General features: G+C 49.0%; 1 protein-coding gene across 1 annotated transcript in view; it reads right to left on the bottom strand.

The window, feature by feature from the left end:
• CCNB1IP1 (cyclin B1 interacting protein 1) overlaps window positions 1–16,487 on the bottom strand; it is a 570,334-nt gene that overhangs the window by 47,781 nt on the left and 506,066 nt on the right. The gene's annotated exons all lie outside the window — the stretch shown is intronic.

The raw sequence follows: 16,487 nt of genomic DNA, 5'->3' as shown, positions 1-16,487 counted from the left end.
TTGGTTCCTGTTCTTCTACTGTTTCTTCTTCTATTTGTATTGATCTATCAAATGTTTGTTCAATATGTAAGGAACACGTTACTTACCTGTAACTCCTGTTCTGCAGCATAGGTCTGGCATAGATTCACATGCTCAATAAAATACCCCGCCGTCAGGCTCTCAATCCTCACTGGAAGAAAAAAGCAGTTCACTTTAGCCTGAAAACTGCATTTTACTCTATACCCAATCACTGTTTGGATGTGAATCCATGCAAGACCCATGCTGGAGAACAGGAGTTACAGGTAAATAACTTGTTCCATCTCCAGCATGGGGTCTGGCACGGATTCACATGCTCATGAATACAATTACAGAGCAGTACATATACGCAACCATGGGAGGTGGCAAGGCCCAACAGAAGCAATACACTTACCCCTGGAACAGACTCATCTCACGTAAACAGGTTGCGCAGCACTGCTTGGCCGAACTTGGGACTCCTCCCTGCAATCCCTATTGTGGCAGTTGAATCTCGTCAAGGTGTGCGTGGACCTCCACGTAGCAACCCTGCAGATGTCGAGCAGGGGCACATCAGAGAGAAACGCTGTTGTTGCTGCGATGGCTCTGGTGGAGTGGGCTCTCGGCCAGCCTGGAAGAGATCTATTGGCCAGATGATGACAGTGCATGATGCAGCCGGAGAGCCATCTGGATATGGAATCCTTATACAGTGCCTTCCCATGATTCACAAGTCCAAAGTTCACAAAGAGTAGAGATGTTTTCCGAAAATCCTTTGTCCGTGCCACATAAAACTTCAAGGCACAATAAAAGTCCAGAGAATGCAACGCCCTCTCAGCGGGATAAGAAGGATTCGGAAAGAAGACTGGTAGCACTAAAGGCTTGTTGAAATGGAATGTGTTTGGAACCTTCGGCATAAAGGTGGGGTGGGTTCATCGCACCACCCCCACAGCGGAGAAAGCCAAATACGGTTGCTTGCAGGAGAGTGCCCGAGTCTCCCCGACCCGCCTGACCGAGGTGATGGCCAATAGAAAAGCAGTCTTCCATGGGAGGAACTTCAGAGGGGCCTGCTGCAATGGTTCGAAAGGAGACCCCATCAGCTTAGTTAGAACAACATTGAGCTCCCAAACCGGAGCAGCAGCCTTCACCGGTGGAAAAGTCATGCAGAGGCCCTTGAGGAACACCTTGACAAGCCTGCGTGGCCACAGGAAGGGCTTCCCCGGTGTCAGAGTGTACCTGTTAAAGGCAGTGAGGTGCACCTTGATGGAGGCGTGAGCCAGCCCAGCCTTGGCTAGTGAAAGCAGGTAAGGAAGGGGCTGCAGGGATGTGACGTGCATAGGTGTAATCTTCTGGGTCCTGCACCACACCGCAAAGCGCTTCCACTTGTGACCGTAACACGACAGTATAGAGGACACCCTGGCCTTGGCCAGTATCTTCTTGCATTCCGGTGTAGAGCGAACTGTCCAAACTCTAGGGCTGCAGGAGCCAGGCCATGAGGCTCAGCGACGCTGTGTCGTGGTGCAGTAGTGTCCCATCTACTCTGGCAAGAAGGTTGGGAAGTGGAGGTAGCCGGATGGACGGAGCCACCGATAGATGGAGCAGGTCCGGGTACCAGATCTTCTGGGGCCACGCTGGAGCGATGAGTATCATCCTGCAATGACAATGTCCTAGTGTGTTGATCACATGTAGCATGAGCAGAATTGGAGGGAAGGCGCACAGGGAGAGCACCTCACATGGGAACAAGAAGGCATCCCCCAGACTCCTCAGCTGAGGGAACCTGCTAGCAAACCTCTGGCACTTGGAGTTGGCCACCATCATGAAGAGGTCGACCTGAGGCAGATCCCACCTGCTGAAGAGACGATATACTTGCATTTACTGAAGCTCCCATTCGTGGCAGGACCACAGATCCCTGCTGAGCGAGTCTGCAATGGTGTTCTTGATGCCTGCCAGGTGGACGGGTACGAGGAACATACCCTGAAGAACCACCTTCCTTTCAGCTGAGGTAGGAACAACTGAGCTAGAAACACCTTCCCTTTCAGCTGAGGTAGCAAGACTGCCCAGAGTTCCAGGACGTTGTTGTGGAGGTCCTTATCTACTGGGAGCAGAGGCCTCTGGTGTGGTACTATCCGGTGTGGGTCCCACACCCTTCCAGGGAGGATTGGTGACTGTGGCCTCAAATGAGGTATATGGTTAGGAGCCCCTTTTGTGAAATCTGGGCGTGTTCCCCACCATCGTAGAACTTGTCGGAACTCCTGGTTGAGAACCACCTTGCCCGTCCAAGTATCTGTGATCTGCAGCCACTGTGTGTCCTTAAACTCCTGAAGAGGTTTTATCTGAAGACTGCACAATGGGAGGAGGTGAATGCAGTAGGACACCATGCCCAACAATGACTTGATGGCTCGCACTGTTGTGTTCTGAGCCAACAGCAAGCGCTGGACTTTCCCCAGGATGGCTGTCACCCTCTTCTCCGAGGGGAACGCCAAGCATGCAACCGTGTTGATGTGGACTTTGGTTAGTTGATGGAGAATCTGAGATCTTCAGTAGGCGAATGGTCTTTGTTAAGACGGATTTCTGAACTCTGTCCTGGTGGCGCAGAAGTTCAGAAGGCCAACCTAATTACTTGGAACAGGGTAACCTCTGGACAAGCCAGACCAATCAAGGTAGCGATCGCGGCGGTCAAGACTAGGTCTCAAGAGGGGTGAGGGTGACTGAAAGCCCGCAATGAGCACACAAAGCAAGAGCGCTTACAAACTACAGTAGTTGTGTGCTCATTGCGGGCTTTCAGTCACCCTCACCCCTCTTGAGACCTAGTCTTGACCGCCGCGATCGCTACCTTGATTGGTCTGGCTTGTCCAGAGGTTACCCTGTTCCAAGTAATTAGGTTGGCCTTCTGAACTTCTGCGCCACCAGGACAGAGTTCAGAAATCCGTCTTAACAAATTGGTGTACAGCGGTGGGATACGACTGAAGGTATCCAGTGTTGCGCTCGAACTAAGGCATTTCAGGTTATTCCAACCAGTACACGTAGTGAATTGTTGTAGTATAACTTTAAAAAGGCCATAGTCCTATCAAACAGTATGGAAACAAATACCTTGTTAACTTTAAATGCTTCCAAATCAGAAACATTGAAGAAGATGTGTGCGGAGAGAGGTGTTTCCTCTCAAGGCACTAAATTGGAAATGATCCAAAGAATCGTGGCGTGGCAAGAAGCGCAGCTTGACGCTATAACTTCTGAGGACGGTGCAGAAGGTGGTGGGGCTGCTCTCACTGGTAGAACCGACGGTTCTGCCGCTGCACTGATCCATCGCGACCACGAGGACAGGGAGGATGTGATGTCTAATGTTTCCTCTGCCAGTGTTGATGGGGAGGCTATGCTTGAATTCAAGAAGCAAGAGCTGCGGTTTAGGCAGCAGGAGCTTGAATTCAGCATAGCCAAACTAAAAATCGAACAGGCAGAAAAACAGAAAGACAGGGATCACCAGTTGGAACTGGCCAAGCTTCAGGTTGCAAATGGGTCCAAGGGTCCTGGACATGGGTCTGGGGCTTCCTCTCATCCACGGTTTCCGAAAGATCTGCTCAGTGTGTATGAAGAAAGGAATGACATTATGGACTGGCTGAATGCGTTTGAGTATGCATGCGAAGTTCAAGAAGTTGACAATGCTGATAAGATTGCGTGGTTGCTCAGTAGACTGCCCCATTCTGGCTGTAGTGCCATCATGGAAATGTCGAAGGCTGAGCGAGCTGATTTCGCAATGTTAAAGCAAACTCTCATTTTAAAGTTTGGGAAGACTCTGGCCCAATATTTAAAGCGTTTTCGAGAGTATAAGAAAAAGGAAGGTGGTACTTGGGTATCTTATGTCGCTGAATCTTTGAAAAACTTAACTGGCTGGGTCGAAGGTTGTAAGGTTTCTACCTTCGAAGGCATGATAAATCTTGTCATGCTGGAACATATTTTTGCTTCTTCTTCCCCGGAGCTTAAGCAGCATTTGGCCGATTCGAAGGAGATAGATCCTAAGAAGCTGGCCATTGCAGCAGACTTATGGGTGTCACATCGAGTGTCCCATAAGGACAAAACTCATCCTGGTAAGCAGGAGGAAGGGAAAAAGTCCAAAGATATGGAGGGTGGGGAATCGGCTAAATCTTCTTCCCATAAGGGCCACAAAAAGAAAAATAAGGGTAAGACACAAGAGAACTCACAGGGCAGTGGAGGTCCGCCTCCGAAACAGAACTCTGGTTACAATAAGCCTCCCTACGTAAACAGACCCACTGGGGCTTGTTTTTCTTGTGGAGCAACTGACCACGTGAAGGGGGATCCCCGTTGTAAGGTTAGACCTTTGGGGGTCCACTCCGCTAATCTGGCCTTCTCCTCCTACGAGGAAGAAGAGATTACAGGAGCGTCCTTCTCCTCAGACTCCTTTCCCAGCGGAATAGAGGCTGAGGTAGTTTTAGTGTCCCTGGGTTCCTGGGAGCCTAGAGTCGCAGAGGCTTATGCTAGGATTACGGATAATACCAAGCACTACTTTAAAGACAGTGTGCTGATCAATGGAGTGGATACTCCAGCTCTTAGGGATAGTGGGTGCAGTCGCACTGTAGTGGATTCTACCTTGGTAGACTCAGAGGAAGTTGCCAGAGCTACTCTGATGCCCACTAAATTGGCTGACGGCCCCCTCCGTATGTTTCCAGTAATACCTGTAAATCTTACTTTAAATGGTACAGCAGTCAGGATTCCAGTGAGCATTCAGAGAAACGTCCCGGGAAAGGTCTTGTTGGGTAATGATCTCAGAGCTTTAGGGCTCGTAGGAGACACTGCCGAAAGACCCTACACACGGTCTCAAGCACGGGCAGCATTGGCCAAGTCCAATACGCCGCCCCAGCCAAAGGGGAAACCCAAGGCGAAAGGAGTCTACAAGTCAAAACGAGGGAAAGAGAATATTCCCCCGAGCTCGCCTACCACTGCGGTGGAGGAAGTTGGTCAATCGCCCGGGCCTGACGAGGAGGTGGCGATGCCGGAAGTATTTGACCCCAACGATCATCCTGAACTAAAAGACTTGTTAGTTGAAGGAGGTCCTGATAGGGACGAATTCAGTAAAGGCCAACGTGAGTGCCCATCTCTGGAAGGCCTAAGGAGACAGGCCTGCTCCCAGCTTGAGGGTGAACCTCCTGGGATGCATAGGATTTACCAGGAAGGTGGACTCCTGTATAGTGAGCCCACAGAGTCTACAGAAGGAGACCATAGGAGGTTGGTGGTTCCCCTTGCTGTTAGGCCCTTCCTCCTGCAGTTGGCGCATGAAGTTCCCCTTGCTGGTCACCTCGGTATGAGGAAGACCAAGCAAAGGTTATCCATGCACTTCTACTGGCCCAAGATGGGGGAGCAAGTAGAAAATCACTGCAGGAGTTGTGCCGCCTGCCAGTTGTCTGGTAAGGTTGGCGCGACAATCCAAGCTCCGTTGGTACCGCTCCCAGTTGTGGGGGTACCATTTGAAAGGGTAGGGATCGACATCGTTGGTCCCCTTGACCCGCAAACATCCTCAGGCAATAGGTTTATCCTGGTGCTGGTCGACCATGCAACCCGGTATCCTGAGGCCGTCCCATTTACAACTGTAACTGCCAAGCCAGTTGCAGAATCTTTACTCGGCATGTTTACTAGGGTTGGCTTCCCTAAAGAAGTTGTGCCGGATGATGGCAGCAACTTTATGTCGAAGTATAGGCAGGCTATGTGGAAAGAATGTGGGGTCACCTACAGGTTCTCTTCTGCATACCACCCCCAGACCAATGGTCTGGGGGGGCGTTTCAACAGTACGTTAAAGAGCATGATTGGGGCTCTGGAGGAGCCTCAGAGAAGAAAATGGGATCTTCTTGTTTCATGCTTACTGTTTGCCTACCGAGAGGTACCACAGGAGGGTGTTGGCTTCAGCCCCTTCGAACTTCTGTTCGGTCATCCCGTACGGGGACCCTTAGCCATCGTCAAAGAGGGATGGGAGATGCCCACTCCCCCTGTTACTACCAATGTAGTTGATTATGTGCTAGGGCTCAGAAAACGGATGGTACTTCTGATGGGCTTGGCTAGTGATAAATTGAAGGCAGGGCAAGCGCTGGTGAAACATTGGTACAACCAGAAAGCTTCCCTCATCAACTTTACATCTGGTCAGCAAGTCCTGATCATGAATCCCATAAGGCCTCGAGCTTTACAGGACAAATGGTCAGGCCCTTACACAGTGGTGGAGCCCCTGGGTGAGGTTAACTATTTAGTGGACCTTGGAAGGCCTGGACAGGCTCCAAAAGTGTTTCACGTGAATAGGCTGAAGGCTTTCGTCCCAAGAGTCGAAATCGCAGCACTGCTACTGGCTTCAGACGTTGAGGAAGAGGAGTCTGAACCTCTTCCCGACCTGTTCCAAAGCGGTCTTTCAGATAGCTCCTTTGAGGGTGTCCGAGTGGCCCCTCACCTGACTTCTGATCAGCAGGCTGAGGTGAAAAGTTTGCTTAGGCAGTTTTCCCCCCTGTTTTCACAGTCCCCTGGTTTGACACCTTGGTGCAAACATAACATTGACACAGGAGACAGTGTACCTACCAAAAGTAGGGGATACATGATGTCAGATAAAGTACGGTCTTATATTAAGACCGAGGTCAACAAGATGTTAGACCTTGGGGTGATTGAACCCTCTAGTAGTCCTTGGTCCAGTCCTGTGGTGTTGGTTCCAAAGGCAGGCACTTCTGAATTGAGGTTCTGCGTGGATTACAGGGCTCTGAATGCTGTCACCAAGACAGATGCACACCCCTTGCCTCGAACAGATGAGCTGGTGGATACTTTGGGTGCCTCCAAGTACCTCAGCACGTTTGACCTCACTGCTGGCTATTGGCAAATAGCTTTAGCAGAACATGCCAAGGAGAAGACAGCATTTTCTACTCCAGACGGCCTTTACCAATTCCGGGTAATGCCGTTCGGGTTTAAGAATGCACCTGCCACTTTCCAGAGGCTTGTGAATCATGTGTTGAATAGTTTGGACGAATTCTGTCTTGCATATCTGGACGATATAGCAGTTTTCAGTGCCACCTGGGAAGACCATGTGAAACACCTCGGGATTGTGCTCCAGGCTCTTCAGAAAGCCCACTTGACCATAAAGGCTAGTAAACGCCAGATTGGACAAGGCTCAGTGGTTTACCTTGGACATGAAGTAGGTGGAGGGAGGATACAGCCCCTACCCAGTAAAGTACAAGCAGTACAAGACTGGCCTACCCCCACTACGCAAACCCAAGTGAGAGCCTTCTTAGGACTCACGGGGTATTACCGCAATTTTGTGGCAGACTATGGCACCATAGCTGCCCCTCTGACTGCCCTCACAACTCCGAAGAAGCCCAAGAAGGTAACTTGGACCGACGAGTGTGAGAAGGCCTTCAATGGCTTAAAAGACTCCTTGTGCCAGGCCCCTGTCCTCAGGGCCCCGGATTATCAAAGACCTTTTATCGTGCAGACGGACGCCTCTGACACTGGGATAGGAGCTGTACTATCACAAGTAGATGAGAAGGGTAAGGAACACCCTATCGGTTTTATTAGTCGCCAGCTTAAGGACAGAGAGCTCAGATGGTCCACGGTAGAGAAAGAATGTTTCTCTGTTGTGTGGGCCCTAAGGAAGCTGAGGCCCTACCTCTATGGGACCCACTTCACTGTGCAAACTGACCATAAGCCGTTAAAGTGGCTAATGAACATGAAGGGGGAGAATCCAAAGTTGCTTAGGTGGTCCATAAGTCTACAAGGCTTCGACTTCACTATTGAGCATAGGCCAGGTGTCCAACATAGCAATGCTGATGGGTTGTCCAGAATGTTTAACCGACCTGAACAAGAGACTCATCCAGGGGTGGATTAGTTCCCCCTGTCCATAGTCTGGGAGGGGCGAGTGTTAGGAAAGATTTCGTAATTGTAAGTAATTTTCCTTCCATGTGGCAACCCCTAAACTTTTTGCTGTTGTTTTTCACCTTGTTCTTGACTTTGCCAGAGAAGTGCAGCCTTCTGCCGCACTCCTCTGGGCTATCGCTCCTTTCTTACGGGGAAACTGACATGCCCTTAAGACAGTCAGTACCGGGGAACGCTGTTTCCCGTAGTTTCTTCTATCATGTTGCGGCTTTCGCGCAACATGAAACAAGAGGGCACTGTAAGCTAAGTTACAGCTCTCTTGGGTCTCTAGCCTTCTACAGGCCCTAGATACTCTTTTAGGATGGTATTTTGATCGGTGCAAGTCATTCAGGGACTGGAATGGTGGCAGCGATCGTTTTGTTTATTTTGAGCTCCTTTTGGCGTTCTGAGCACGTTTTTCGCGCTGAACCCAAAATGGTGGCCTGGCTCCCAAAATGGCCAGACCACGAGGCTCCTTTGTCCTGTCCACTGACCGTCTTGCTCCCTTCACCTTCCCCAGGTTGAGCGACCCGGGGCCTTCCTTATTTGGGCATGTACTTTCCCGCGAAATGTGGTTGCTTTCACGGGCTTCTACATGTCGTTTGTGTGCCCCCAGGGTGTGGGCTGGGATGTCTGGTCCCAATACACATCCTGGGTGCCAGAGAGTCTAGGGTGGTGTGAATGCCTGGGACCACCGTGGTCCGTGATTGGTCCACGTATGGTATGTGTGTTGATGAGCGGATCTCCCATTGGCTCCCCTCCGTTTTGGCGCGAAGGGAACCGTGGATAAGAGGGGGCTGGAAACACCACTACCATGTCGATCTCCTGAGTTCTCACGAACGAAGGAATACAGGAGCCAAGTATCCTGCAACCACGAGGCTGGACCGAGGAATCGCTGGTGACCCGCTGAAGGAATCCTCCTTTGCACTGCTGTCGTCCTGTGAAACCCTTTCCTCCTTTGATCGAACCAGAAGGCCTGTACTGGTGCTTCGACCTTTGGAATAGCAGGAACAGCTATTCCCGGCGACTTCATCAACTCCTGCCAAGTAAGCCTTCGGAAGTGTCTCTGGGCCATCCAGTTGACTGACCAGCTTACAAGGGAGTCCTGCTCTGTAACCGCCGCCAGGTTGTGTTGTATTCCGAGTCCTTGTCACTCCCCCACGCTTCTTACACTTGGCGTTCCCAAGTCTGAAGGGAGGAGTGTACATTTGGCTCGAATACACATGGCCGCTCCGTTGTCCTGCTGCGGCAACAAACTGTGCTGGTTTCGTCGATTGGGACGTCTTTTTGCTCTACACGACTACGAGGCGTTCCCTGCTCTTCTGAACCTGCCAGCTGCTGAAACTAACGTGGAGAAGCCTGGGTCTGCTTGCTTCGGGGACCGGTGAGTAGTATAGCTAGGATCTGGTCGCCCTCCTGCAGTAGCCCATTGCTTTTCCCCGCTGTGTAAAAACAGCACCCTTTTGTCCGTACTCGCGCTCTGCTTCTGCTCGCTGTGGAGGCTGCGCTTGAGTCGCGGAACCTGTTCTCCTTCTGTTGTGCACTAACCCGAACTGCCTGACTTCCTCCGAAGAGCTTCTCCTTTTGCCTGTTGGCACCGGCGTGGCAGGTACTTTGAGCACAAGGCTCCACTCTTCGCAGGGCTCGGACTTCCATCTAGTTAGGTGCCTCTGAAGGCGAACTGAGTCTAAAGCGTTATCGCACTGCCTGTTTTCCTTCCCTTTCAGGTGGACTACACATTTCGTGCTTATAACGCTAGCGACTGTTGTATTTGTATATATATTGTGTTGATATGGTATGTGTTGGTTTAGTATTGTGATATTGTGATTTTCTCGCTACGGTCATTGTTTTAAAGGCCTTAAAATAAATGTGTATCTATTTTTGATATAACAACTGTTTGGAGTAGTTTGTAAGCGCTCTTGCTTTGTGTGCTCATTGCGGGCTTTCAGTCACCCTCACCCCTCTTGAGACCTAGTCTTGACCGCCGCGATCGCTACCTTGATTGGTCTGGCTTGTCCAGAGGTTACCCTGTTCCAAGTAATTAGGTTGGCCTTCTGAACTTCTGCGCCACCAGGACAGAGTTCAGAAATCCGTCTTAACAGTCTTCGTGGTGCGCTGGACTGCCAGTGCATGAGAGTGGGAGCAGATCAGCCAGTCCTCCACATAAGGGTAGACGTGGAACCCCTTGAGGTGTAGATGTTCTGCCACCGGAGCCAAACACTTCCTGAACACTCTCTGCACTCATTTCAGGCCGAAGGGCAGGGCCTTGAACTAGCAGTGCCGCCCATGGACAAAGAATCATAGGAACTTCAGATGTTTTGTGTGAATGGGGTTGTGAAAGTAGGTGTCCACCAGGTCCAAGGTTGGCAGAATATCCCCTTCCTCCAGCTGGCCGAGCATGTGCTTCAACGTGACCATCCTGAACTTCTGGGATTTCAAGTACTTGGTGAGGTGTCTTAAACTAAGGATTAGCTGCCACCCCCCTGACTTCTTCTGTACCAGAAAGTATCTTGAGTACACTCCAGAGCCCCAGAGGCACTGGGGGATGGGCTCCATCGCCCCCTTTCTGAACATGGCCTGAATCTCCTGCAGAAACTGGGCAATGTTTAGTTCTTGACGCGCCACAGGACGAATGCAAAGACACCCGTGTTGGAATTCCAAGGTGTGCCCCTGTGGGAGAATGTCCAGCACCCATTTGTCTCTGGCGATGGTCGTCCACTCATTGACAAAGTTCACTAGCCGGCCGCCGACTGAGGTGCGAAAGTAGGGACCCGGTCCAAGGCCGATTCAGGCCTGCTTGGGCATCTGCGTCCTGGCCTGTGGGCGACAACAAGGCTGACCTCCACTTCTAAAGGCTTGCAAGCACCCTCTTAGGCCTCATGGGTGGTAAAGCAGGAGGGCTGGCGATAGGGTGCAGAATATCCCTTGTAGGATCTGCCTGATTTCCATCTTGAGGAAAGAAAGGACGATGATCTCCTCTGCCTCAGCGTCCCCGGGGATCGTGCAGCCTCTGTGTCAGTCTTAATTGACATGAGCATCTCATCCACTGCCTTCCTGAACAAAGTGTTTGTGTCGAAAGGCATGTCCACCACTTTGGACTGCACATCCTCCCTGAACTCTGCAGACTTCAGCCAACCTTGGCGTCAAAGGGCTACTCCGTTGTCCATCTGGCGGAAGCCAGAGTCCGCAATTTCCAATGCCTCCTTAATGACATAGTCCGTGGCCATCTCACCCTCTTGGAATAGGGCCAGGGCATCTGCCTTCTTGTCCTCAAGCAGGACGTCCAGGATTGGCCCGAGCTTATACCAGAGTTCCCGGTCATACCTGGACATGATGGCCAGACCGTTAAAAGCTTTGATAGTGGAAGCCGCGGTGTAAATGATTCGCTTCCAAACAGCATCCAGCTTCTTCCACTCTTGGTCTGGAGGCACCATGGATGAGGATGATGGCTTCGCTGAGTGCTTCCTGACGGCAGCAGACACTGCAGAGTCTGGAGAAGGTTATGAAATCAGGCACCTGGGGGCCGAATCCGGCACTCTGTACTTCTTCTCCAGTCTCTCTCATTAGGCATCTTGAACAGTTGCAAAACCTTCCTCCCAAACATCGTCCAGTAGCAGGATTTACATGACTGTTTTCCGTGAAGATTCCTGGTGCTGAAATAAGAACCCTTCCTTCCTTCTTCTCTCAAGTTGAACAGGACGAAGGCATTTGACAGCATGCTGTGAAAGGAACCCACCTTGTCAGGGGGTGAAGCCCTGGCAGACTCATCAGTACCCAGAGGGTCACCATCAGCCGGCACATAATCTTTGTACTCATCTTTATGAGTTGCTGCCGTGTCCGTGCCTGTATCGGAGTGCGAGGGAACCTCCCTCACTGGGGTCAACGGTCTCCGGGGCAGTGCTTGCCGTGGCAGCGCCGGCTGGCATTTCAGCAGTGATGGGCTAGGTTGCTGCTTCAGCATGGTAGGGCTCGATGAGCGCCTTAATCTTGGTGGGCTTGGCCTAGGACTCCTCCTCACTGGGGACCTCGGAGGTCTATGGGCTGGTCTCACTGGCAGCCTTTGCTGCATCTCCGACACCAGGGTGTGGAGGGTCGTCAAGATGTCCAAAGACATGTCCCTGGCTGAGGCATGACTGGGTATTATGGAGCCAAAGTATTCAAAGAGTATCTAATATAGGTATTTGGTATAGTTTTTGGTTAGACTTAAACCAAGCGTTAATTGAAGCAAGTGTTTTTTTTGCCTAACATAGTTAAAACATAGAGACAGTTATAGAATAGATATTCACTTAAGTACAAAAGACAACTTGTGACTTCATCTTTAGTTCAGGATTTATTGGTCCAAACAGGATTGCCCAACGCGTTCGAGAGTTATTCTCTTCTTCAGGGGCTATATGCAATTCAAAACTTTAAATCTATTAAAAAAAAGTGAAACAATGTTCTAGATTAGTTGAATAATTGATATTAATAATTTACATTCAATTGCAATATTCATTTTTACAAGAAGATATTCATTAGATAATAGAAAACCTCGTTATTTACAATTCCAGTATAAGCATTGATGATCGTGTAACAGTGATCCCACTGTCGCATATGTTCACAATTTTGGCAATTACTCCATACAAAACCAAAAGAGGTATCCATAATTCTTGTGGAAAAAACTTAGTTCATTGAAGCCAATTGGTTTTTTAGCTAATATTAAAGTAACAGAAAGAAAAAGCACTAGTTAATCGCCATTTTCAGAAAGAAGGACATAGAGTAATTCCTAATTACATATTTTATTATTTCAGCACGAGATCACAAGGTGGTAAGGAATAGTGGTTGGCTTACGCTGTTTTTATGTTTTAAACATTAGAATAAGAAGGACGCTCCATGATTATGGGTCTGTAAAATGTTTCACATCGACAGTTTCAACAGGAGTCAATACGGTGTTTAAGCCTGTGTAAAATAAAGTAATGGACCAGTCTAAGTATATTGGTATATTGATATGATTAAAGACACAAACAATCTAAACTGAGATGTTCACTAATGGGGATACATAATAGACTTACTTAATGGAGTTCAATCTCTAGAGATGTGGGAAAGATGGTCGTGCTCGAGGTCTGTTGGCATACTGCTACGTTACCGTAGTGTCCACGGATTCTCCATTAGGAGGAGAGAAATGCCGGTGTGGCTTTTTCTTTAATCTGGGGAATCGAAGAAACCCAGTTTAGGATCTAAAAGATTCTCTTAAGGTAAAAAAAGTTCTGGCTGAGGGCCGTTGTCAGCATACTTACAGGTTTCTGACTGTATGACTCGACTGGAAACAAGTACCGTCCGGCTCCGTTACGCTGACAAATACAGAGTGTGAGACTAGGTTACAAGATGGCCGTATTTGTGGATAATGTAAACATGACGTCATCACGCGGCGTGCGTGCATGACGTCACGAATGTAAACAAGGAGACGGGTGCGTGACGTTGAGAAAGGATTCAATCGAAACAACATACTAGATTAATATTTTAGTGCCGTGGTGTAACTTGTAGATGCGATGGGATACGAGCCTATGGTGTACATCACAATAAGGGGTCTATAGTAGATGAACATTAAAAACAAAGGTAAAAAATAAAAGTACAAAAATGAAGGTAAAAAATGGCGGACATGGTCTGCTGAGATACAACTCTTAGATGAAGAGGACCAACTCTTAGATGTGAAGAAGTTAGTTATAGTAACCTTGTCTTGAGGAGAGGAGAGCTACATAGCGATGCAAAAAACTCGAACAGAATTTATTGGGAAATGTGGGAGCAACATGTAGAGTACATATGTAAATTTAACAGATATAAAAGCTTTCATCAGATATTTTCAAATACGATATTTAAAGATGTGGTCCACTTGGAGTATGATGGTAAAAGTACCAACACTAACCCAAGGACTATACTGTGATATTTTTGAAGAAAAGAAGGGGTATGGTCCTCTTAGCGAGTAATGGTAGACAGGTCAGGTAAAAAACAAAGTGCAAAATTGACACATATTTGTAATTATACTGCTGCCTCATTCAGAGTTAACAATCTCTTTGTTTTGACATGAAAAAGCATCTGGTTAAATCTTTGTTGTAACTAGAACCGGTGCAATTCTTATACATTTCGTTTGATGCTTTTATACATTTCTAGGTAGCGTCTTGTAATTATTCAGCTGCCTCATTCAGAGTTCACATTCTCTTGGTTTTGGCATAAAAGAACGTCAGGTTTCATCTTAGTTGTAACTGAAACTGGTACAATTCTTATACATTTCTTTTGATGCTTTTATACGTGTCTAGGCAGCGTCTTGTAGTAGGAAATTCAACATGATGTTAAGAGGAAGATTATGCAAAAGGAGGTTTTATAGATAGGGTCCTAAATAGTATTCCTCATTAAGCCCGTGGGGTGATAAAGCATCAAGTTTATGTATCCAGAATAATTCCCTTTGGGATAGTGTGCAGGGGACGGGAGTTCCCTAATAGGGAAATTACTCTGTTCTCATATTTCCTTCAACCCATATGCCAGGGTTGCTATTTTTCCCCCCCGCACCTTGACTTTAGATAATGTTACAGAAACATAAAAAATAACTCACACATAAGTCTAGGTACATTTAGGTGTGCAAAGGTGTCCTTTTCCCCTTTGAGGCATGACTGGGATCACAGGTGCCGGTTCTGGGCTGAAACATGGACCAAAAGGTAGATCCGGCTCCCCCCTCGGTGATCCCTGCCACAAATGGGGCTGATGCCTCTCTCATGATCCGAATAGTAATCTTTTGGCAGGTGATCATCGTCGGACCTGGTGTATATTTGTGGTGATCTTCTTTGAGGCTCCTTCAGACTTATCTGGGACACCTTCCCCACTCTGGGGAGAAAATCCTTAGGAGGCAGCAGCTCTCTCAATCTCCCAGAATCCTTAGGGAAAGAGTCACTGATGGGAGCCTGTTCTCACACAGGCACCTCCTCAGCCATTGGTGGGAGTGGTGGTAAAGACACCTGTGGCTTAGACGTTGTCTTCACCATGGACACCACAGTCATAATGGCTGCTCCTGTTGCTGAAGTAATGATGGTCGTTGACGTCGTTGTCAACTGGCCTGACGATGGGACCATTGACGGGATAGCAGCAGCTGTGCTCGGCGACGGGGCGGTTGTCGACGTGGTCACAGTCGACGAAACAGACGTCTTGGAGAACAAAGTGGTCGTCGCCAAAGACGAGGCCTATGAAGAGGGGTCCTGGGCCTCTCCTTCACACCGTTGCCCTTGGAAGAGGAACGATGCTTCGTTGGTGTTAGGGAGTTTGTTGCAGCAAGTACCCCCCCACCGGCAGGCTCACAGTGGATGGAGATAGAGAAGGGGAACAGGTCCTTCCCGAACTGGGTCCTGCGGATGCGGCAACCCTAGTGGGATCTGTAGCGTGGTGTTTGGCATTCTTTTGGACCTTCTCGCCAGAGGCATCCTCAAAGGATCACAACATCTTTTCAGAGCACACTCGTGGGACCGGCCAGTCCTGGAAAAGGCATGACTGTGCCTGGAGGCCGAGTCAGAGGCCTTCCCCAACTTGAGCCACGCTGCTACCCTGCTGTAGTGGTCCATTTTGGTCTTTGGCAGAAAACTGCTGCAAATCTCACATCCCTCATCATGGTCCTGATGCAGACAATATAGGTACTTGAGGTTCCGATCCACGATGTGGATGTTTCGCAGTCCACACTTGGAGCAGAGTTTGAAGAGACTCCTCTTCTTCTCCGACATTGTCGAGGTGTGAATTAGGCCCAAGCCACGGCCTTCGGAAAACTTCAAAGAGAGGATTTGCGCTGGAAGTAGATCTTTGCCGACAACGAGTCCCTGTTATCGGTAGTCGAGCGATGGTTGAAGATGGAACAATGGTCAGAAAACTATAAATTTATCCCCCTCAAAAAATGTGAAATATCAAAAAAATCTCAAAGAGCGAGATGAGAGGACACCCAAATATCACAGTCTCTAGGTAACAATGAGAAATGTACTCACATTGGTTGTTTTCGACGATGTAATCCTTATGCAAGGGTTGAATACTGTTACAGGGTTCATATATGAATGTCTCCCACAAGATGCTCAGAGGCCAGTGACTGGGCTATGTGCACACTGCGGGCGACAGCCTCAGGAAACCCTCCTGGGGAAGAAAACCCAGAAAGCCACGGAGAGGTGTTTGTGGTTTGAAGCGTGGCAGTTAGATGTCTGTTTCTGTAGTGTAGGAAGTCCTGAGACAGCCGTATTCCTGAAATGGCTGGAGTATGGTAAGAATATGGAAGGTTGCTTGCAACTGGGACACAGTAACGAGTAAGGTAAGAGAATGGCTGAACTCAACATCAGCCGGCCCATCTGAATCGCTGTTGCAGGGACTGTAAGCAGGAACGTTGCGAGGACTGTGGAAGACTGACGCCGGGACGATAATAGGAAGCAGCAGCCACGGCTGTGCCGTGGACAAAGATGCAACAGCACCGTGGATCAAGGTGGGCTGCAGCCATGAAAGTACAGAGGCTGCAGAGCCAAGGAGGAAGGATGGCAAAAGACGAAGGAAGGCAAAAGGGTAAGGATAGAGAGAATGACCGAAACCAGAAAGAACAAGAAGGAATGAGGCTGAGGAAAGGG

The sequence above is a fragment of the Ambystoma mexicanum genome, chromosome 9 (assembly GCF_040938575.1).
Source record: "Ambystoma mexicanum isolate Mex_15411 chromosome 9, UKY_AmexF1_1, whole genome shotgun sequence".
Taxonomy (NCBI): Eukaryota; Metazoa; Chordata; class Amphibia; order Caudata; family Ambystomatidae; genus Ambystoma; species Ambystoma mexicanum.
The sequence above is the reverse complement of the archived record's forward strand: the minus strand, read 5'-3'. Positions and strand labels throughout refer to the sequence as shown.